General features: G+C 41.5%; 1 protein-coding gene across 8 annotated transcripts in view; it reads right to left on the reverse strand.

Moving 5' to 3' along the window:
* Positions 1–24614, reverse strand: part of RGS6 (regulator of G protein signaling 6) — a 564384-nt gene that overhangs the window by 175887 nt on the left and 363883 nt on the right. The gene's annotated exons all lie outside the window — the stretch shown is intronic.

Below are 24614 nucleotides of genomic sequence, written 5' to 3' on the forward strand. Positions count from 1 at the left end.
TGGTCTAAAGACTCCTAGATCAAGAAGGTAAGGAGGGAAAAATATTAGGATTCCTAATGAACTGATTCCAACATGGAAGTCAATATGTATGCAATGAGATTCCTCCTCTTTCCCAAATTTGGTTTATATATAGGCTGAACAATATGAGCTATGTGGCCTTTGGGACAAGTGTAGGATCCAAACAGTATCACAAAGGAGAAAAAAATAAATACTGTAAATCAAGATGTGGAAAGTTCTGATCCAGAGAAATTGGAGGACAGGTTTCAGTGGTTGGTTGCGGTGGTGTGAGCGTGGTCACTTTGAGCCAGGATTAAAGCGGAACTCCTTTTGGACTAAAGAAGACCATACTGCCAAAAGAAAGACCATGGTGGGCTGTGGCTTGAAGCCAGTGAGATTTTATTAATAAAACAAGATATTATGTATTTATGTTGAATACAGAACCGAGAGAGAAGATGGATTACTAAGAATATAGGTGCATAAATTGGGAAATCAATTTGTAGCTAAGAATTTACAGGCCAGATGTAATTTCCTGGGCAGAAAGTTTCAGAATAGAATACAGAACAATCTTTGACAAGGACATAGATCTTATTGTTTGGGAGGTTGGGGGTAGGGAGAAACTGGGAAAAGGGAGAAAATGATGTTTAGTTTTATCACATATCTTGTTCCCCTACTCAACAGAATATTTGTGAAACACCAGGATGGGTCCTCTGAGTATTTCCATAAAAGATGCACATAACTTTAAGTCTAGAGATTTAAAACTCTAGCCCATCTAGTCTAACATACTAGTATTGCAATTTGAGGTTGAATTTCTCAAAATCACACAGCAACTTACTTGAAAGATATAAATAACTCATTAGAGACTAGTTAGAATGCAAAATTACTTAATTAAATATAATAGCTAAACTATATTAAGAATTTACTATGTGGCACAATATCGTACATATATTAACTTACTTAATTTTCATGATTATTTCATAATCTAGATTCTATGTTACCCTCACTTTTCACATATCAAACCAGGGTAGATCAGGTTATTGTAACAAATAACCCTCAAAATCATAAAGGCTGGGTACAAACAAGTTTATTTCTTTCTCATGCTTCAAGTCTATCACAGGTCACCAGGGGGCCTCTCCTCAGTTATTCTGTGACCCAGGTTGATGGAATGGTCACCATCTTGAATGTTGCTCATCATTGTGCTAGAGGGACAAGAGAGAATTCTGGAGAATCTTGCATTGATTATTAAATGTTATAGCCAAGAAACCCTATATACAACACCTTTGCTCACAATTCTTTGACCAGAACTAGTTACATGGCACCACCCAACTACAAAGGAGCCAGGGGGTTGAGTCTTTTGGGTGCCAGGAGGAAAGGGAAACTGACCATCTGTGAACAGCCCCAATGACCACCACAGAGGTTAAGCAACCTTCTCAAAGTCACACAGCTACCCAGTTGAGTTTAAACACAGCCACAGACTTCAGAGCTCAGGTTTCTAACCCCTGAGCTGTGCTGCCTTCAATAAGATTCCCAGAAAAGCAGCCAAGCAGGAAGACCACTTTCCTCTGGTTATTTCTGGGTTTTTCCGAGAAGTAGTGATAATGAGAAAGAATCTTAAGCTCCTGGCCCTTTAGGGAGTAGATGAATATATCATGCTAAGAATAAAGGTTATTCTCTGAAGACCTACATTCTGGTAAGTGACAGGATAAGAAGATTTTTCATCCACATTCATGTTACCGTCTCAGCTACTGCCTTGCCTTACTGCCCCTCACCTCAGCCCAATGATTTAGAGTAGCTGAGTATTCCTTACTAATAGTCAAGAAGAGTTATTCCTAGAAACAATGGTCATATTTTCAAAGTAATCTATGCTTTTGATCTGGTGTGCTATCTGAACCCACATGTATCAGTTACATTGATGCTTTTTATAGAATGGACTCAAAATCATTGGGAATTGGAGGGAAGCCAATATTTCAATTCAGTTAGACTCTTGACTTGCCATTAGATGATAGTAATTACCATTCCCTGCTGATGTGGGCTGGATTGAAGGACTGGCTGTGCAGAGGCATGCTCCACAGTTCTTTTCTTCCATGTTCTATGAAGTCATTTCATCCCAACACCAAATCTTAAAAGGACATATTTATTAAAGAATACCTACCTATCTTCTCATGTGGGCTCACAATATGCCAAGATGTATGAGGCATATTATTTATCAGAGGTTATAGCCAGGTCAAAAAGACAACACCCTTAAGGGACCAGAAAGGGAATTACATTGCAGCAATAGTTTACAACACCAGAAGTGTGGAAGAATGTTCATTGGTCCCCAATTTTTGACTTCTCCATAGTATTAATATTTATCCAAATCCATGAGTCTGCCCCTTGACCTTTGGGCTTGGCCATGTGACTTGCCTGGTTAATGGGAGGATACTGAACATGAGGTTAGCAGAGGCTTTCAATGTACCTGCATGGTCATGCTCACCCTCTTCTCCTGCATTCCTATATCAGATAGTTATCACAAGGAGGATGAGAGACATCTGGATCAGAAGGGACCCAACCTACAGCTAGATAGGTCAAACCTTAGTTGATCTGCACACTCATGAGTTTATTGTTATATGGCCCTGAGTTTGGGTGGTTTACTATCCAGAAAAATTGTGGCTATAGCTTACTGACACAGCAGGGCTCTAAAATAAATGCACCTATCAAAAATTGCTGAAGCCACACAAACACTTAGTAATAAGGATCAAGAATCCTAGAGGTGGGGTATCCTAAAATCCAATGCTTTTTAAGAATGCAGAAATTCCAATAATACCATCCACAATTTACTTAAAAAATTCTTAGGGCCTATACTCTTCTGTAGCCCATTCTGTTGTGTCAGGAAAATTTGTGATAGCTGAGTTTGATTCTGGAGCATGGTCCTCTGCAACATCAGCTAATAATACTGCTTCTGATTTTTTTTTTTGGTCAAGTTTTCTGGTGAGATGCTGAGAGTACAGACCTACCAAAAAATCCAGAGTGGGATCCCAGGAGGCTATATAAATTATAATGGCAAATATTTTCAGAACATCTACAAATGATCAACACTGTCCCCGGTATTATTTTAAATAAATTATCTAATTAATTTCTCAGTCTTAAAAGTTACTTAGTAAAGATATTGAAATTTAGGCTCAGAAGGTTAGATTTATCCAAGGACAAAAGGCTAGTAAGTGGCAAAGTCCAAATTATTGTCCAAGTCTTCCTGACTCTAATGTCCAAACTCCATCAAATCCAAGATTCCTATTATTTTTGACCAGTGTCTGCTGACATGCTCTTCAGATGCAAGGCACCTAATACTGTTTGCATTGAAGGGGAAGTTCAGCTCAGTCCTAAGGGGGTGGAGAAGGAAACAGAGAAATTGATCCAAATAATCATATTATCAACCATCTCAGAATTTATTTTGGTCCAATGACTGCTGATGCCTAGCTGCTCTGTGTTTTTTCTTCCTTTGTCCCAGAGACTTGGCAAGATTTATCTTCTATGGTGGATCACAGCTCCTGGGTGGGGACTGGGGAGATAGGAAGGTGTCTATTTATATTTTCTTGGTTATTCAGTCCCATCTAACTTCAGACACCTTTTGTTCCTAAAGAAGAGCAACATCAATTTCTTGACATCCTTTAATATGAAGCTCTGTATCATTAGGGAGAATGTTGGACCTAAATTTCCCTGTGCCAATCAATAAGACATGGCTGTTATTTGACAGCAAGTAATGCAGAAAAGCTCCTTGACCAATCATCCAGTTCTGCCTGGATGAGTCCCAACAACCAGGACACCCTCCTACAAAGGAGCTCAAGACTCAGCACTGACATGCACGTAGAACATTCTTCCAAAGAGCAGGGAAAATGGGAACTGTTACACTATAGGGTAGGTTTCCTTTGAATTGAGGAATGTCATGAGACAGTAGACATAATTCACTGATATAACTGTGGGGTGTAAGAGGAGTGGGGAGAAGCAATCACCTTTCCACAAAGTGAGGCCGAAGCAAGACTGCAGGAGGAACACTGGTCTGAGGACCAGGAGAAAGGCTAGCCTCAGCTTCACTGATCTGCTGTGTCAACCTTGGACAAGTTACTTAACCTCTCTGGATATAGTGCCCTCATCTCTACAGTGATAGGCCTGATGGCTAAACTAAGATTTCTAGTTCTAAGACACAAGAACTTTCCCTGACTTAACAAATGTAAGGCTGTGTCTGCAAGAAAAGGACAGGACAGGCAATCACGTCTCTGGCTTTCCATTCTCCCTGCTGCCCATTGGCCAGATGGCTCCATACAGAACTCTTCCCCGGGCTGAGGTGCAAGGTGATGTGCACAGCAGGACCAGGAAGTTTTGGTGTTTTCAGAAATCATTTTGGACAAACGGCATTAGAAGCCAGACAGAGACATGATCTAAAGAGGCCCTGACACTGTTCCTTACTGATCAGTTCCTTGCCTGCTCATCTCTGCTTATACAGATGACGCTCCCAACAGAAATGACAAAAGGCCAATAGTAGTTTTGTTTGTGTAAATTAATTATCCAGTGAACTGATTTATTTAGCTCCTCTAATTTTTCCTCAGTGGAAGATTAAAAAACTTCAAGAATAGGAAAACTATTTTGCCATTATTAAAAATAATATATATACACCCACCACAATTTTAGCAAAAAGTATGCCTCAGGCGTGAAGGTCTTTTTTATTGAAGCGTTTCATCTTGACATCTTGACTTTGCAATCAATTGCCTATTTCTCGCCACTAATGCCTGTCATTCCAGTTCCTGCATTTCATTAAAGACCCTTTCTGTTTTGGTGTCTATGAATGAGTGAAAATGACTCTTTGGACACATCTTATCAGCCCAGAGGCAGGAATCAGAGCTGGCAAATGATAATCATATTTCTTAATCCAAAATGTGTATGCTTCACTGAGCATGCTCTATCCCCATATGTGTTCCATAAGATCAGGCTATTTTTCATTTTTATTTTTAAAAACATAGCACATTGCTATTTTCAACTTATAAATGTACTCAGCTTCACTTACCAGGTTAGTGGACATTTATTGAGCGCCTACAAAGTGCCAGGCACCATTTTAGTTTCTACAGTTACAGAAGTGGGTAAAAGTCTGTTCCCTTTCATCATGGACTAAGAGAGTTCAGAAAGATTCTGGCATCGGGGTTCAAAGTTAAGGATGTGGCAGCAGAGCCAAGTACAGGCTCAAAAGAACTTGACAGTGAAACACTAAGGAATACTACTTTCAGAGGTCATCAAAAAGGGGAACCCCTCCCTCCCTCTTTCACCATCCCATTCAAAAGATGGTGATTTCAATGGCAGGAGGGGAATCCTCAGAGTCCTTGTGCTAGCTATGACAATGATTGAAATGCCTGTTAATTTATTTTCAGTTAAACTTACTTCTGAATCACTGTATCAGCCTGAAATGCTTTTGATAGAAAGTTAAAAAAAAAATCCAACCTCTAAACACGGGGAATTATTTTTCCCAAATAACAAGCAATTTGTGCATGGATGGCTGATAGCATTACTGGGGTTATGCAATTCTATGTGAATCATCATCTTGGCCTTTCCCTCGTGCTTGCCAGAGAGTGGCCTCAGCTCTAGGCATCACTTCTACCTTTGACAATAAGAAGAAAGGCAGGAAGAAGGGCAGAGTGTTGGTAGATCTGTACTTGTTCCTTTTATCCAGAAAGCACACACCTTCCCAGAAGAGGCCAACAGATCTGTGCTCTAGTCTCATTGGCCAGAGCATGTTGCATGGTAAAGGGAGCTGGGCAAAGGGTATTCAGCTTATCCAGCCTCCATACCACATGGAAGCATGGGAGAGGGGGAATAAAAACAGGGTTGGTTTCACCAAATAACACTGTCCGCCACAAAGATCTGTATTAAAGAACATTCATAAAGGATGACCAGGCAGGCCTGACTCCTCTCTGATCTGTTCTCCATATTGTAGCTCGTGTGATATCCTTAAAGGAAAAAATTCATCGTTTAACTCCCCTGCTTAAAATCTGTCTATGGTTTCTCAGTGCTTATTCTGTTATAAGGTCTGTTAGGACCCTCTGTCTTTTCTCTATATCAATTATCACTTTAACTTGTACTTGCTTTTCCCATTTGACTATTTTTCTGATCATTTAATCCTAATAGTAGGTGCTCAGTAAATATTTATTGATGAATAATTATATGAATGACATGAGTGCTATTCTATTCCTTTTTTAAATTGAAGAATAATTGACATGCAATATTATACTAGTTTCAGATGTACAACATAGTGATTCAATATTTATATATAAAATGGTCATCACAATAAACCTAGTTACCAACTGTCACCAGACCCAGTTGCTACAATATTATTGACTATATTCCCTATGCTGTACTCTACATCCCCTTGTCTTCTTTATTTTATAACTGTAAGATTATACCTCTTAATCCCCTTCACCTGTTTTGCCCATCCCTCCATCTCCCTCCCCACCAGTTTTTTCTCCGTATCAGCCACCAGTGAATAAAAGACAGTCTGTTCTCTCTCATCATGGATCATCAGTTTGTTCTTTGTATCAATGAGTTTGTTTGGACTTGTTTTGTTTGTTCATTTGCTTTGTGTTCCACATTTAAGTGAAGTCATATGTCTTTCTCTCTTATTTCTCTTAGCATAATGGTCTCAAAGTCCATCCATATTGCTGCAGATGGCAAGATTTCATTCTGTTTTTATGGCTGAGTAATATCCCATTATGGATGGATGGATGGATGGATAGATAGATATAGATATATTTCATATATATATAATTTTCTTTATCCATTCACCTATTGAGGGACATTGAAATTGCTTCCATCTCATGCGTACTATTTTTTTTAAGGATATAGAGAGAAAGCATGTATGTGTGCGCAGGGTTGGGGAGGGTCAGAGGGAGAGGGAAAGAGAGAATCTTAAGCAGGCTTCATGCCCAGTGCAGAGCCTGACATGGGGCTTGATATCATGACCTGAGCTGAAATCAAGTGTCGCATACTTAACAACTGTGCCATCCCGGCACCCACCATAAGCATTATATTCTTCAAGAACTTTGTCTTGGATTCCAGCATTAAATGGGATTCTTAATATATTAGTATCTTATGGGTGGTAATATCTGAACTTTAAAGTGAACTTGGTGTTTACATTTTTAAAGATCATTCTGCTTTGGAAATGAATTAAATAAATGAATCTTAGCTACAATGTTCAAAGAATTGTTCAACAGGCACCCGAGTATCAGTTGAGCTTAGAGCAGCTCCCTAATGTACTATGCCTGACATTACCCAGGGGCAATGCCAGGGTAAAAGGACAAAGTTGTTTTACTTGTATTGTCTCCTGGAAGCTTATTTTTATGGTCTTAGTATTACTATATGCAGTGCTTCATAAATTACTTTTATGGAAAACATTTTCCCCCATTTACTTGAAGAGAAAAACAGACAAGAATGACGTTTTTGGTTAGTGAATAAATGGTTTATTGATGATATTTTAGAGCAAATGACTCCCCTCAGCTTGAAGGAATGGCAAAGCTTTAGAAGGCATAGTGTCTCTTGTATAAGCATCTATTGTTTGCTTGGAAATAAGTGGAGAGGGTCCTTTGGGTGAGCCATAGAATAAGGAATCTCTGACTGCAGAAGGCCAGCTATGAGGAAAAGGGACACTGATCAAGAAGATGTTCTAGCAATGGGAAAGGACCTAAAATCTCTATTATAATCTTCTCAAATTGCCCTAATTTGCATGCCATCTGCTTCTTATTCTCCGCCCTTTATAAAAAAAAAAAACACACTGATACTTAGGGCAAGCAAATTGTCCAAGGCCACATGAGGCTGTTGAATAATGATATCATTGGTATCAAACCCAGGCAGTCTTGCCCCAGAGCTGTCTCCTGGGATCACTATCCCAGATGTCAGGGCAACTTCCATGCAGACCCTGGTTCACCTGAGTCTTTAGCAGAGTAGAAGAAAATGCAGATGATGAGGCCACATCCTATGCTTCAACGTTCAGTACACAATGTGGAAGGCAGAAACAATGATCCCCTCAAAAGTTGTCCACATTCTAATTGCTGGAAACTGTGAAGATGTTACTTTGTATGGCAACAGAGACTTTACGGGTGTGAGTCAAGTTAAGGACCTTGAGGTGGGTGAATGATTATCCTGGGTTATGTAGGTGCACTCAGTCTAATCATCTTGAAAGATGAAAACTCTTCCCAGCTAAGTCATTTAGAGAGAGATGTGACCACAGAAAAAAATGTCCGAGACATGAGACTCTGCTGGCTTTAAAGATGAAGGAACGGACTATAAGGCAAAGAATGTGGTGACCTCTTGGAAAAAGGCAAGGAAACAGATTGACTCCTAGAGCCTTCAAAAGGTGTGCAGTCCAGCCAAGATCTTGATTTTAGCCTAGAGACACCCACATCAGACTTCAGACAACAAGAACTGTACTATAGTAAATGTATCTTGTGTTAAACCATTAAGCCTAAGGTAATTTGTTATAGCAGCAGTAGAAAACTAATACATATAGTGACCCATACTCATGAATAAATGTCTGGAAAATCAGTAGTCTGCATTGTTTCCAAAATAGATTAGTATTTTAGAGAGGAAGTGGGTGGATTTCCCCACATTCCACTGTTCTCTGTTTCATCTGAACCGCTTAACAGACAAACCAAGGAATTGTGATAGTCTGCTCGGGGGAAGATGTCAGAGTTGAGGACAACAAAAACATCTGTCTATAACCTGAAGTAATTGCTTCCATGACATTTTAAACGCTTCAGTTTCTGGTCTACCTGGGACCAATTAGATGGTGGCTCAGAGGTTACTTTTAAGGGCTTCTTAAGTGGGTCACAGTAGCCCATTAATTAATGCCAACATAGCATCAATACATGGAAAAACAAATATCCTTTTTTATTTCCCATCTCAATTTTATCTTGCCACATTCTTCAACCTGGCCCGCCAAGGGAGAACTAGCCCACAAGGAATATCACGTGGCAACACAGCCCAAATAATTAGGTAAGCAGGATAAAATGCTCCAAATGTGAAGATATATCTTTTCATATTAAGTTTCTATAGAAAGATTCTAGTTTTAACATGTATATCACCTTCCCCTTACTGCTGGAAAGAGCCTAACAATACTTTTGTTTCTAAGGAAAAACCAGTCCACCCAGTGTCCTAGAATATCGCTGCAATTTTTTTCCGCTTGGAAAGGATTGAAGAACATGAGACCTGTCCTCCCTCTGACCCCAAGGACATCCTGGATGCTGAAATCACTTATTCTTTCTGGCTCACTTCCTTTCTGACTCTACCTCAACACCCTGTCCTACTCCAAACTGAACAACTGAAATGGCAACTAGAATGAATTTCAGGGCCTGAAATAATTTATGTAAATTATCCCCTCCTCAGAAACCTGTGGTGGCTCCCTCCTGCCACAAAATAAATGCCAGGTTTCCTCCTATGGAATTCAGGGTCCTTTATTATTTGGTGTCAAACTACCTTTCCAGCATCAACTCCTACAATGCTTTTTGTTTCTGGACACACCTATCTTCAAAAACTCCCTGCTCTCTCTCCTGGCCCACACTATGCTTCATCTAACCTACTGCAAACCCACCTGGATCCTAGTCATACTTCTAGGTCTTCCTCCAAAGCAAGCCCCTCTTCTAGGAAATGACCCTTGATGTTTCCAGTCCATGCACACATAGGCATTATAAATTGTCTATATTTCTTGCTCCCCTTTTTCCATTCCAAGGATGTGAGGCAAGAACCAGAAGTTGCCTGCTTTGCTCCGGACTGCCTGTTACAGAAGAACCTGAGGTGGCACCACTTCTTGGTGCTAAGCATCTCATTGAAGTTGGCCATGGTACCACCCTTGGTCCTCGAGGGCTCATCCTGCCTACCTCTCCTCAGCTCAGTGAGTGTGATTTTACATAGTGTGGGTTCATCTGTCCCCCTCCCTGGCCTGACCCAAGGGGCATGCTCTTCATTTCTTCAGATCACAGCCTCTCTGCACCCAAATGTGTCATTTTCTCTTCCTGGGGCCTTTTCTTTGATTATACCATTCTTCATGTCTGATGCCCGAGCTGCTCCAGTGAGTGCAAGAGTCACCCCTGAGGGAGGAGACTGAGACAAATCACAGTGGGGTGCGGGGAGCTTCCATAGAGGCAAAATCAGGCAAAGCAGTCCTAAAGGAGAAATGGGAGGTGAATCATTGCTTGTTCCAAATATATTTGAATACTCACGATGTGCTAGGTGCTGGGAAACCAGACAGGCAGGTCCTTCCCTCGCTGCTCACCTTTTAGGCGGGGAGGCCCCTCCAGGATGTTTAATGAGCCAAAGGAAAAAGGGGTACAGTCCCCAAGGGGGCCATGCAAAAGATTTTGCAATGACACCACTAACTTCAGGTGATTCCTGCCTCTTCTCCTGAGGAAGCCCCTTAGCCACTGCCCATAGCATCCAGCATCCTACTGGACCGTGGGCAGGGCTCTGGACAACTCTGATTTGTGCTGCCACTGGGCGATAGCAAGGCTTCCAACTGGGGTCTCATATCTCAAGGCTCTCCTGTGGATAATTAACGCTACTTCTGAATATACAGCCCCAGGGGCTGATGTTTCCTGGAATACATACCTAAGTGATGCCGTACGGACTCCCCTTTCTGGGCTGAACTGACTGCCCAGAGGTTGTGATCCCACCTGCAGAGTTCTAGTCCTTCACCTCCCTACATTCCTGTGCCAGAAAGTGCCCCTTGCATGCCCATTCTCCCTCCTTACTCAAAGAAGACCGTGGCACACTCGGGTCTTTCTGAAATGGCTGGCCTCTCCCTTTCATTCCAGCCACCAAGGGATTAAACAGAACAGGTCAAGGAATCATGGGTAATTTCATCCTCTTCTTAAGCTTGGTATTTCCCCAAATTTCTTTAAAATCAAGGAACCACTTTATTTCCAAGAACAGCAGTTTATTTCTAAGATTTAAATGAGTATATAGGCAAAAGTTCTTAGCACACAGTGCCCAGCACATAGATAGTTGCTCCCGAGAAATGTTACTCTCTCCTCCTTCATAATATATTTTAATTTCTCCATCTGAGACAAGGGAGTAACCACAGGAGGTTCTACTGCTCCCTGGAGATTATAAGGGAGCCTCTGAGGACAGCAGCTGCTCCCGGAGAGCCACGCTTTCCAAACAGGTGTCCCTAAAGTCACTTCTCACTGAATGGGACCCACTTTGCATAGGTTTCCAACTACAGAGAAAATTATTATTTCATTACCCAACTCTGTATTAGCTTGAGCTCTCCAGAGCAGTTTTATTTTGGCCTTAGATCCCAAGTCCCACCACAAACCAGGATAAGCAGCAGAATTTGCCAAAGGGGGGGGGTGCATATCTGCCTAAAGGAAGGACAAGCTTTGCAAGCCCAGGAACAGGTGTTCTTTTTAATCTCCAAGCCCTTTGCCTACTGCTCCTGAAATCACAGCCTGAAAGAAAAGCTTTTATCTTCAAGAAAATGAGATTTAAGGCAGTATGCATCTCTCCGATTTAATTCTGATTTTATTCTAAGGAGCTTGAGCAACTCAGGGAAGCATCTGATGGACCGTCGGAAAACCCGGGGTAAATACCCATATCTGAAAATAAAACAGGCGAGCCCCCAGGGAGAATGGCAGGGTCATTTGCCAATGACTTCTTTTTATCACCCAGATTAAGTAGCTTTTGTAGTTATTATTATTATTATTATTATTATTATTATTGCAGTCTCCCTGCATCTCTTCTGCAGCAGGAAGGCAAGAAAGCATCAGGTGGTGCCTGGATGCTGACCAGTCAGGTAGGCTCTAGGAGCCATGGGGGCCCAGCCCCCACCTATGGGGGAGGCAAGTGGGTGGGAACGTGGTCCTCCTGCTTGCCAGTCATTAGGCCATGCTGCCTACCTCACAGTCATCAGGAGGAACAGAGGAGAAAAAGATTGTAAGTAGAAACTTATGTTTCTTTCCAATAAAACTATCTGTGCCTCTTTCCAATAAAAAGAAATTTTTTTCTCTATTTATGGATTAAGGAGTTGTGGGGATCTAGGAGGTGGAGAGGGGCGACACCTATCAAGAAACCGGATTTGAAACACTGACCATGACAATTTGGGAGGCAGTGGGTTTTGTCCCTCACCTGAGGAGGAGGGCTTTCACAGGGCCTAAGTCACCTGGGGAGGGTGTCAACTAGGTCAATGGCTGGTGGGTGAGGGGCAGTTTCAGCCCTGACTCCGCTGACTCACAGCAGAAAGACCCAGTCTCAGGTGCGACTTCCACAAGTTGGCTCTTGCTTCACAGGAACCCCCTGCTGCACGGTGATGTTCTTCATATGCCTCATTGTGAAGCCCCTGGTTATGGCTGAACAGTGTCCACCCCAAATTATACCTCTGTTACTTCAGAATGGGACCTTGTTTGGAGATAGGGTCTTTGTAGAGCTCATCATGTTAAAATGATGCCATCAAGTTGGGTTCTAATCCAATAAGACTTATACAAAGGGGATATCTGGACCCAGAGATGTGTAAAGGCAAGATGTGAAGAGACAGGGAGGAGACAGCCTCCTCAAGCCAAGGAGAAAGGCCTGGGACACATCCATCCCTCGCAGCTTTTGGAAGGAAGCAGCCCTATTGACTCCTTGATTCTCGACTTGGAGACTCTAGAACTTTGAGACAAAACTTTTATGTAGTTTAGGCCACTCAGCCTGCAACATTTTGTTACAGCCTTAGCACACTGATACACTCCTCCTGACTACAGGCCACAGACTTTAATTTTTTCCAGCTATTTCAGTTCAGCATGCAATGAAAACAATTTCCTCTCATGCTCTCTTCCTCCCCATCTCCTTTCCCTTCCTGGGCTCCCTTTCCCCCAAACACACACACACACACACTGTCTCAGGAGATGATGACTACTTATATTCAGATTAGACAGTGTTCCATGTGCAAAATTAACTAATTTGACATCTTGTGTATTGTCTGGTCCCCAGGAAGCCACACAGCATACTACTTTGAAGCTCTGGCTTTCTGAAAGCCAAGACTACGTCTAACATTAGGTTTGGGATTCACAGACCAGATTCATAACTAGGAAGGTCAGGAAGACTCTTGTTTTCCAGAATCAAGAGTAAAGAGTATCACAATTAGAGTTGGTCTTTTGTTTGTTCTAAAATTATCTGTGATAGGGAATATATAGAAACTACGTACAGCACAGACATATAGATAAACACCATGTAAATAATTTGAGAGATAAATGACTTAGCAGCCCAAATGTAAACTAATTTGCCATTGAATCAACTGAAAACTTAAAATGTATTGTGACAGTAAACAAACGAACAAAACCCAAAAAGTTAATTTGATCTTAGGATGCATTAGCAGAAACATACTGCCCTTAATGAGGGAGGTGATAGGGCCCTCATCTGTACTGATGAGGCTGCACTTAAAAATGCCAAGTTCCCTTCAAGCACCAGACTGAAGAGGACCCACAAACTGTAGTGAAGTGACCTAGATCTTAATGAAAGCATTAAATGGCAGAGGTAGAAGTTGGTAGGGCAGTGATTACTCCTTTATCCCAAATATCAACTTAAAAAAAAAACCACAGTAAAAAATGTGTTTGCTCTGCAAATGCAGCTTCCAAGCAAGGACCACAGCCCTTTCTATGTAGAGATTCTGGAGATGCTACTGCCCAACTCTTAAAGCACTTCTTGAGTCAAGTCATGGCCCCTAGAAGCTGCTTTTGCAACCTAAAATGATCCTAAGTCAGTTTGGAAGAGAAATTTGTTAGTCCATGAGCTTAGCCCTCCCTGGGGTGAGTCAGTCCATCCAGTGAGCTAACTTTTACCAGGGAACTGAGAGAAGAGGACCACAAAGAAGACAGGGGACAGAGGGAAGTGAGGATGTGGCAGGAGGGGGGAGCCTGAGACTTGAATTCTAAGGTAGGGAAGGTCCAGGTGAGGGGCTGCAGGCAGAAGGGGTGTGGGTGATGGTGGGATAGAAGGATCCCTCAGAGCCCTGGCAGGGGTGGGGGGCACAGTGTCCTGGAGGCAGGAGAGATGTCTCATCTCCATAAGCCCTCAGAGTGGCCTTTCTACATGTGGGTCTTAACCTTGCTTTGTCATGAGGGAATCACTTCCCCTTCCAGGGTCTTAGTCTCCTTGTGAATGAATCGGACCGGCTGCATCATGGAACACGGTTTTGCAGAAAATGTTTAAGACAGATAAGTTCCCTCATTTCCCTGAAATCCCAGTGCTGGTATGGGTACCATTGGGTTTCTGGGTGTTTCCAGGCCCATCTGGACCAGCTTGCTTCATCCCTCCTACCTACAAGGTAATGATGGCTCCATGGGGAGGGGTGGAGAAGTGAGGAAGAAGCGCTCCCTGTCCCTGGCCTACCCTGTGGCCTAAACTTCTTAGCCACCTGCTCTGCCTCTCCCCAAGTCAGCATAGGGTTCAAACGAGACGAGACGTATGGGAAGCTCTTTCGAGAGCTGGGAGGGGCTATGCTCAGGCTGCCCCAGGCCCAGCTGCCCCTGGGGAGAGGTGGGTTCTGGCATAGTGGGGGGCTTTCCAGCACTGAGCCTTAGGGGGATGGACAGCACCATCTGAAATATAAGTGAGTTCTCAAACATGTCCCTTTTATCCCCAAGGGGGGGGCCTCCTTTTGAACCATTGACTTGCTGGCTCAGACATTCTCCCTGGATGTTACAGGAACCTGGGGGGGGGGCAGAGGGTTTAGGAGGGGGCATTGGCAGGATGGAGGGAAACTGTACAACCTGCATTTGCAATAATGTGTGTGTCACGGAGAGAGGAAGCTTCCATTTGATAATAACTTCTGACAGGTAAAAAGCCTTTTCCATCACGTAGGTCATTTTGGGATGAGGAGATTTGATGGGAATAGAAATGGGATGTGTGCGTGCTTATGTCCATGTGTGCATGCATGTGAGTGTGCGTGTGAACGTGTTACCTTGCAGTGCTGGAGATAGCTCAGCCGGTGGGCATTTCGATGTCAGGGGCTCCTCAGGCCCTGAGGGAAGGAGAGCCCTTGAGGAATGTGACGGCAGGAGTGCGTGCCTCCTCCAAGTCACTGGGGGCATCGGGAAGGGCCCTCTCCCAGGTTTGGTGCTCGCCTGGGGCCCAGAGCAAAACGCTTGGGGTTTGAGCCCCAAGCACCGGCTGCGGGGAAACACTTCATAAATCTAGCACCGTGCAGAGAGTGGCTGGGAGAGGCAGGCTTTTGACAGTGGAAAATCATTGCTGGGGCAAAATACAGCAGTGGGGACTGTGTCCAAAGGACACAAAGAAGCCAAGGAGCTGCCTAGAGTTCTGAGCACTTGCAGAAGCAGGCAGGACAGTGATTGCCATCTGCCTGGGAGGCATCAGCATTCTCCCGGCGACATACCAATGAGGGCCCCTGCCCTCTCTGGTTTCTCCCCTAGCTGCCTGTCCTGCCCTATGGCTCAGGCAGGAGCTGACTGCATTCCCAAGTGCGTGTTCAGAGTTGAAAAAGCTCAGACAAAGCATCAACAAAGACCTTGACTTGATTCGATTTCAGAATAGTAATTTTTTTCTAAATTACCATTTAGTGCACACAGCAGTCAGATCACTGTGCATCCCTGAAGCATGTCCTGTTGCCATGGGGGAGAGTAAAGGTAGGGGTGGGCCTGAGGCCTGAGATCCACAATTGGCCCCCCATGGACCAAGACGCACGCAGAACTCAGCCTTGCCTCTAGAAAGCTGCATTACTGTGGGCAAGTCCCTAATAGCTCTGTGCCTCAGTTTCCTTTTGCAAACAAAAGGGTTTCAATGGCTTCTGAAATCTGCACCTGCTCTTCCAGTTTCTACAATTTTGTCCACCCAAGATAGAGCTCCTCACAGCTGCTCAGGACAGACACAGACAGGAAATGCTGCTGCCACCACCTGACCCCCAACCCCATGCCCTTGTCTCTTGGTGCAGCCTCTCCCCTTCCTCCACAAGAGAGGCTGATTTCCAGCCCTGGGTGAGGAAGCATGCCTCCACTCTGGGGTCTCAAATCAGGACGTCTCCCCACATTCTCCAGCAGGTCAACCAGTAATAAAGGTGATATTTTGATCTTCCCATACTTCATTCTTCCCTTGCTTTCATTGCATCCAAACTCCGGTGGAAACTGGGGGTGTCATTATTAAATGGACTCCTAAACCCCAGCAATAACCCTCAGGTTCACAGCGTGAGGGCAAACCTACCGCCTGGGTGCAAACACTGCCAGAAACTCCATTCTAGTTTGCGAGCCATCTGGAGCCTGTAGGAGCTAAGTTCAAGTTGTTCTCAAGGAGACCTGGTGCTGGCAACGGCCCACAGTGTCTGGCAGACAGTTTCCACAGCCAAGTGGAAGCTCAGGGCTGCAAACACTACCTCCAGAGTAACTTGTGGCTGGACCGTGTCTAGCCAGACACAGAGCCAAGAGTCCTTTTGGTTAAATAATTCACAAGCCACCCCTGGGTATATAGACACAGCCCTGTCTAATGTGGGCTGACAGGTGATTTCATGCATCATTGAACTCTTTGCATTGCAGAGGAATGCAACAGATTAGATAATCGGAATAATTTCACCTTTGTAAACAATTTTTTTTCTCTCTCTAAGGAACAAAATACCGCAAATGTGAACTGTGAAAGAAGCATTCATCTGGAGAGGCCATGGAGAAATACAAAATTGGGTATTTGTTACAAAAATAAATTGGACCCCTTTCTCTCTTCTATTGGGAGTAGTCTTAAAGAGAGGTTCTCAAGGGCAGAGGGAGATACTGCTTGTGCAGGCATCGAAGGAAGTTCAGTGAAAGAAAAGAGTGAGTGGAAAAGAGAGAAGGAGGGGGGAAGTGGGAGAGGGAGGAAGAAGAAGAGAGAAAGAGACAGAGACAGAAAGAGAGACAGAGACAGAGAAAGAATGAGGACAAAAGAAAAAGGCAGCACACTCTTGACCTTGGAGCTTTGGTCTGAAAGGAACACTGAAGCCCCAGGCCCGGCAGACCTTGCCTGACACCAAGTGGAAATGCAGCTCTGTAGGCTGCCCTCCCTGGACAAAACTCTCCAAACAGTATTTCATCCTATTCAACCCTCCATAATAACAGGTTAGCTGGGCAGTCCCGTCTCTCAAAGCAGAGGACGGGGACAAACCCTGTAAGAACACACAGCCTCATAGTTATTCCCAGATTGCAAATGAACAGCTCCATCTTCCTGATATTAGGTGTGGGGGTGCTTTACCACAGCAGGGGGAAAAGCGTCCCGAGTCTTCCTGACCACCGCTTTCAGCCAGGCAGCCTTCTGTGCCCAGCACAATCCCGGGCCTGTTGCCTGCCTTGATTGCATCCCTCTGTGGACTGACCCCTCCAGATGGGCTCTGCTCAAAGCCCTTGCTTGCCTGGGCTGGCAGCCCTGCCTGCATCATCTCTGATAAACGGATTAGCTGAGGGGAGGGGAAGCTCTGCTCCAAGGCACCCTGCAGACCACTGGACTCTGGAAAGAGGTAAGACTGACAAAAACACACATCTTGTCTGGGCAGATGGGACACACCAAAAACTTTTAAAATGTCACCTCCATCTGGCCAGGAGTCTCTAGGTCCCATGCAAGGCTGCTGTGAGATGGTTTGGAACTCGTTCTGATGAGCATGCCATATTAAGCTGAGATGTGGGCCCAGTGGATCTGAAATGAAATAGCCGTTCCCTTGCACAGATTTTCAAATCCTGCTTAGTGGAGGTATAGGAGAAGTTAATGCCCTTGCAGATGAATCAAATTCAGGGAGAGACATGGCAAATGCCTCGATTTTTCAACCTGCCAACAACGTCCCTGGTATGGGTGGGGGAGACTGTGCTAAGTCCTCACCCAGCGTCCCATTTCCCCATTCAGGAGTATGCAAAGTGCTGCTGCCCTAAGGCACTCACCGAGGTTCTCAAGCACTTCTCCCTCGTTTATAGTCTGCTCTTCATAGCAGAGGGGTGCAGCGGGGTACACTCAAAATCACAGACATGCCAATGAAAGACAGCAAGAGCTTGGAAAACCTCCTTGGCAGAAGCGTCGCTCCTTCCATGGGGCCTCCCTAGCACCCCATGGGCTGTGTGTTACACACACACACACGGTGGGCATCTAATACATGCATTTAATGTAGTCATTGTCACGGTCAAAGCCCTCCAAGTAGGGGGAAAAGCGGACTGAATGTTTAAAACCAAACTGGGCTGGAGTCGCAGTAGCAGAGCCTAGCAAGACTCTGGACGTTGGAGAGACCAATGTACCTACAATGTCCATCCCTCACTGACACTCTGCACCTGCTGCGTGTGGTACTGTGGACAACACAAAATGCACACAATACTGTCAAGGAGTTAATAGTTCACCTCATGCGAGCTTTTAGTTTTTAAGATTTTATATATATGAGACAGAGAGAGAGAGAGAGAGAGAGAACAAGAGCAGGGGAAGGGGCAGAAAGAGAAGCAGACTCTGCTGAGAGGGGAGCCCGTGGGAACCCGATGGACCCTGGGCTGGATGCCAAGACCCTGAGCTTAACGCAGCCACTCAACCGACTGAACCATCCAGGTGCCCCCACGTGGGAGTCTTTACTTAGAAGTTTGATGGAGTGGCCTCTGACCTCAAAATTCATTATGGAGACAAGGGCAGTAAGTCGTGTCAGAAGTGATAAGGAGAAAGGCTGCCCCATGACATCCTCCCAGGACAGTTTTTTAAAAAAGATTTTATTTATTTATTTATTCATGAGAGACACACACAGAGAGAGGCAGAGACAAAGGCAGAGGGAGAAGCAGGCTCCCTGCAGGGAGCCCGAAGGGGGACTCGATCTCAGGATCTTGGGATCATGACCTGAGCCGAAGGCAGATGTTCAACCGCTGAGCCACCCAGGGGCCCCTTCAGTTCACTTTCTACCACGAAGTGGCTTTGGCTCGAGTTACCAGAGTCATTGTTTCATCTGTCAGTTTGTAAGGACTTTGAAGGCAGAGACCATTTCTTGCTCCTTGCACAAGTAAGTGTCTAGTACTCTTCCAAAAATATTTGTTGGGTGCCTAGCATGGATTGCATGCTTGTCTAGACTGACTGTAATTAATCCAGATAGCAGCTCTGTAGGGTATTCTCTTTTAAGGTGATGCTATGGAAGGGCAGAGAAGTAAAGCACAGGACTGCTAAGTGGCAGTCAGGAGGGACAGAGAGGGGTTTGGGCCCAGGTCTCTGAGAGCCAAGGCCAGTACAAAATAGTACTTTGGCAGCTTTAGTCCATTTCATCTTATTCTAGTTGTGCCAAGGACTAGTTAACACCTGGACTTGGCTCTTGAAATAAAAAGTGTTATTTTCCAGCAGGGGAAGAGGTATGCCTGACTGGTGATGCATACTGTCCTCCCTTGTACTTAATTATGCCTAAGGAAGCCAGATGTTGAAGTCATTTGTGTATTACAAAGAAAATTAAAAACACAGCAAAGGACAGTTATACACCTTATTAAGTTGTGATATTTAGGTGAAACTTACTTTAATTCTTGGATAAAAGAGGTGGATGGCATTTGCTAAGCAATTACATGTCACTGCTGGGCACTGTGCAGGGTGCTTTTTCACAATTGTCTCATGTAGCCCCGATCATAGCCTTCGAGGGGCCATTCTGATCGTCCCTGCTTCACAGAGAGGGAGACGGGGGTGAAATTTGCTCAAAGTCACAAAGCTGGAAAGAACAGATGTAGGATTTGAACTGAGGTCTAAATTAATTGAAGATGAATTCATTTTTTGCTTAGGTATCACCTTGCTTAGGTATCATCTGCCCACCGCAGGCTCTGAAGCCCCCTCTCAAGAGGCATCCACTGCTACTAGGTTCACATGTATACTGTCATTTATATTCTATTCATATAATCATGCACTTTATATATAGTAGCCATGATTGCCATCATCATTATTTTAGAGTAACGACAGCATACCCTACAGCACTCTCAGCATTTTGTTTTTTAGAGCCCTTTTCCTTAAAGAACATAATAACCTTTCATATAAACTGACCAGATCTTTGCAATAATGGGTCTATCTTAAACATCACTCTGTTTATAATCTTTTGCTCTTACAAATGATGTGGCAAGGAATATTCCTATACATGCAATATTTCATACAATTGCACATACACAATTGCACACAAATGCAATATAGGATAAATTTCTACAGTATTTCTGAGTCAGAAGACTCAGCAAATTATAATTTGATGAATACTAGCAATTTGTTCCAAATAAATATTGTAATAATTCATAGTCCCACCAAAAATCTATGAGAGTATTTGATTTTCCTATAATGTTGCCAACAATAAGTGACTAAACTCTTTGATCCTTGTCAATGTGAAATCTGGTTAAGTTTTTGAAAATCTCTCAGTAGTCTTAATGTACAATTCTCTCATTTTGAGGGAGAATAGACATTTTTTCCATTGTGTGCATCATGAATATTTCTTTTCAGAACTACCTATTTGCAATCATTGTCCTTTTTCATTTCCTTTATATTTAAATAGCAGTTTTATTGAGGCACAATTGACATACAAAGAACTAGATGTATTTAATGTATAAAATTTGGTGTATTTGGAGATGTGCATACATCCATGAAATCATCACCATTATCATAATCAAGTTAAAGCACACCCAAAACTTTCCTCCTGCTTCTTTTGTGTGTGTGTGTGTGTGTGTGTGTGTGTGTGGTAAGAACACTTTAACTCTTTTTTAAAAAAAATATTTATTCATTTAAATAATCTCTATGCCCAATGTGGGGTTCAAACTCATGTGCTGGAGCTCCAGAGTTAAATGCCCTATCAACTTAGCCAGCCAGGTGCCCCTAATATGACATCTCTTCATAAGTGTTTAAGTGTGTAATACTGAACAATTAACTATCATCTTTAATATGTTAAGAGAAGTCCTTTGCGAATTATTTTTATCAGCATGCTATTTTTCTTTTCTTTTGTTTATGGTGCTTTTTTGCAATGCAAATGTGTTATTTAGAGCAAACAAAATTTGTTAATATTTTAATTTATAGCTTTTGCATTTTGAATAAAAAATGGAAAGGTCTTCCCCACATCAGGCTCATAAAAATTACCATTTTTTTCCAGTGCCTTTGTGGTATTTTTTTGTTTTGTTTTTAAATTTTTGAGTTATTTGGCTTTTCTTCTGGTGTAAGTTTTGAGGATGAAATCCAGGGTTCTTCTGAGGATGGAATCCTTCTTCCCAAAGAAATATCCAATTATTTCAATAGTATATTGAATACAGCTTTTTTACATTGATATGTAACACTATATTTAGCATATGTAGTCTAGTCTACTTCTAAACATTCTTCCATTGAGCTTCCTGGCTATTCAAGTATGGTACCGTGTAACTCTATATCTATTATCTATCTATCTATCTATCTATCTATCTATCATATCATGTTTATCTATATCTGTTATCTATATGTATCTACAGAACTACCTACCTATCTACAACTGTATATCTCTTTCCATTTGATATTTTTGTGTTTTACAATGTATAATAATATAATCTGTGTGTCACGATAAGTTTAAATAATTATTGGTTCTAATATCTGAGTTCATTTCTTTTTGTCTTCTACTTGGGCTGGCTAGGATCTCTGGAGTAATGTTAACAAATACTGTTGATTAAGGTATACTTTCTTGTAATGTAGACATTAAGGGAACTGTTTCGAATCTTTCTCCAGTAAGTATATTAGTAGCTCTGGGGACATATGTTATTATGTATGTGTGAGAATATGTGTGTGTGTGTGTGTGTGTGTGATGAAGTATTTTATTATGAGTTTTTCATCAAGAATGAAGCATAATTTTATCAAATACCTCTTCAGTTATCTATAGAGATGATAAAAATGATCTAATTTTGATATGTCATATCAATTAAATTAACATGGTTCTGGATTTCAAAACATTCTTAAACAGTTTAAAGGAATAAATCCACATGGTTGTAGTGAATTCTGTCTTTGTGAGTGCTTGGGTTTATTTAGTAATATTTTAATTAGGATTTCTTGTATTCATATTCATAAGCAATATTGGTTTTTGCTTTGCCTTTTTGTACTCTTTTTATCAGGATGTGTTTGATGTATCCTAGCTTTAGAAAAAAGAATTTGGAAGCCTTCTTTTTCTATGTACTCTGAAAGAGTTTAATTTGGGACCTACTTTTTTCCTTAGAGGTTTGGTAGAAGTAATCTGCAAGACATTCTGGGCCTCGTGCTCTCTTTGGAGAGGTTTATTTTTTGTCCATGTTCTGTGTTTTTTTTCTATGCTAATTAGTTTAGTTTTTTTTTTTTCTATTTGGGGCATGCTTGGTATTTATATTTTCCTAGTAAATGATTTATTTGCATCTATTTTGATTAGTTTACTGATGATTGTTTTTTTTCCCTAAAGAACCAACTTACTTGGTTAATAAACCAACCAGTGTATTTGTTCTTTTTTTAACTAAGTTATTATTTTCTGACTTCATTATCGTTACAATCTTTCTTATATTTTTCTTAGTTTCATTATTCTTTTTTTAGCCTTATGCATATAAGACAATGAATTCCTTTCCTTTCCTTTCCTTTTTGTTCATTAATTTCAGTAGTTCTGCCTATGAATTTTTCTTTATGCAATTGCTTTAGCTAATCCCATAGGATATGCAATGTGGTTATAACCACTATGTCATTTTTTTAATTGGAGTATAGTTGACACACAACATTTACATTAGTTTCAGGTATACAGCATTGTGATTTGACAAGCCTATATACTATGCTATGCTCACCAGAATCGTAGCTCTCATCTGTCATTATATAATGCTATTACAATACCACTAACTACATTCCTCATGTTGTACCTTTCATCCACGTAAATTATTCATTTCATAACTGGAAGCCCATATCTCTCAATCTTCATCACCTATTTTATGCATCCCCCTTACCCCACATCTCTGGTAGCCATCAGTTTGCTCTCTGCATTAATGGGTCTGTTTTGGCTTTTTAAAAAAATTTTTTGTTCATTTGTTTTGTTTTTAGATTTCACATATAAATGCAATCATATTGTATTTGTCTTTCTCTCTGACTTATTTCATTTAATACCCTCTAGGTGCATCCATGCTGTTGCAAATAGCAACAATCTCATTCTTTTTTATGGCTGAGTAATATCCCCCTGGATCTATATACAAAAAGAAGTGAACTCAGATATTAGAACCATATTCTTTATACACTCACTTATCAATAGACACTTAGGTTGCTTTCATACCTTGGCTATTGTAAATAATGCTGCAATAAACATAGGGGTGCATATATCTTTTCAAATTAGTGTTGTTTTTTAAATATTTTATTTATTTATTAATGAGAAACACAGAGAGAAAGGCAGAGACACAGGCAGAGGAAGCAGCAGATTCCTTGCAGAAAGTCTGATGTGGGACCCCATCTCGGACCTGGGGATCACGTCCTGAACCAAAGGCAGACACTCAACCACTGAGTCACCCAGGTGTCCCTCAAATTAGTGTTTTCATTGTCTTTGGGTAAATACCCAGTCTACTGTTAGTCATTTTAAATATTATGTAATTTCAGATTGATCCCTTTTGACTCATAGTGATTAAAGGATCATATCTATACCACTTCTTATTTGGAAAGTTTATTTAGGTTTCTGTGTGGTCTGAAGTACAGTTTGGGAAATGTGTTATGGACCTCTAAACAAAAAGATCTACTCTGAGTTTTTAGGGATAGATTTTGATCTATCTCACTTTACTAATTATGTCATTTAGGCCATCTATATCATTACATTCTCTGGTCCACTTTATCTGTTAAGCCTCCTGTAACTAAAGTATTTCTATTTTTCCTCGTATTTTCTGTAGTTCTTGCTTAATGGCTTTTCATACTATATTAGTTGGTGCAGAAACACATATAACTATTAGATCAGTGTGGAAGACACACTTTATCATACTAAGTATCTTTATTTTTCTTTTTTAGTGCTTTCACCTCTAAATTCAATTTTGTTTTATACTTAAGATCATGGCCTCTGCTTTTCTTTTTGTTGGCATTTGATGTTATTCCTTTGTTAATCCTTTATTCCTAATTCCTTTGTTAATACTTTATTATTCAATTTTAGAATCTTTTCCTTTTAATATGTGAGTTTTGCCCACTTATATATATTGCTATGACACATTTTTTCTTCACTCACAATATTTTGTCATGTTTTACATTTCTATTTCTATTGCTTTATTTTTTTAAAAAATATTATACCCTTAAAGTCTTTATTTTCTTTGTTTTGTTTTTATGAGTGTTCCTTATACTATTTGGGCAGGTTTGTATTATGATTAATTCTTTCAGGGATCTTCTTTTATAACTAAACTTTAATTATTTAAATCCTCTACTTCTTGAAACACTGACATTCACTATGAATAATAAAAATTGTTCTGCATTTTCCCTTCCATCACCTGAATTCACTTAAAAATATACATGTAATATATATGTAATTATATATACACATAAAACTAATATATACAATTACTCCTACAATTTTTACCTTTGTATATTTAACTGTACTTATGTGTCAAGTTCTTGATTTATCACATTTAAATGAGATCCTTTAATCTTTGGCTAAAAATGATGAAAAAAAATCAACATACACCATCTTCTGCCCTCTCCATTCTTTTTTTTTT

This window comes from Nyctereutes procyonoides, unplaced genomic scaffold, assembly GCF_905146905.1.
Source record: "Nyctereutes procyonoides isolate TBG_1078 unplaced genomic scaffold, NYPRO_anot_genome, whole genome shotgun sequence".
NCBI classification, from domain to species: domain Eukaryota; kingdom Metazoa; phylum Chordata; class Mammalia; order Carnivora; family Canidae; genus Nyctereutes; species Nyctereutes procyonoides.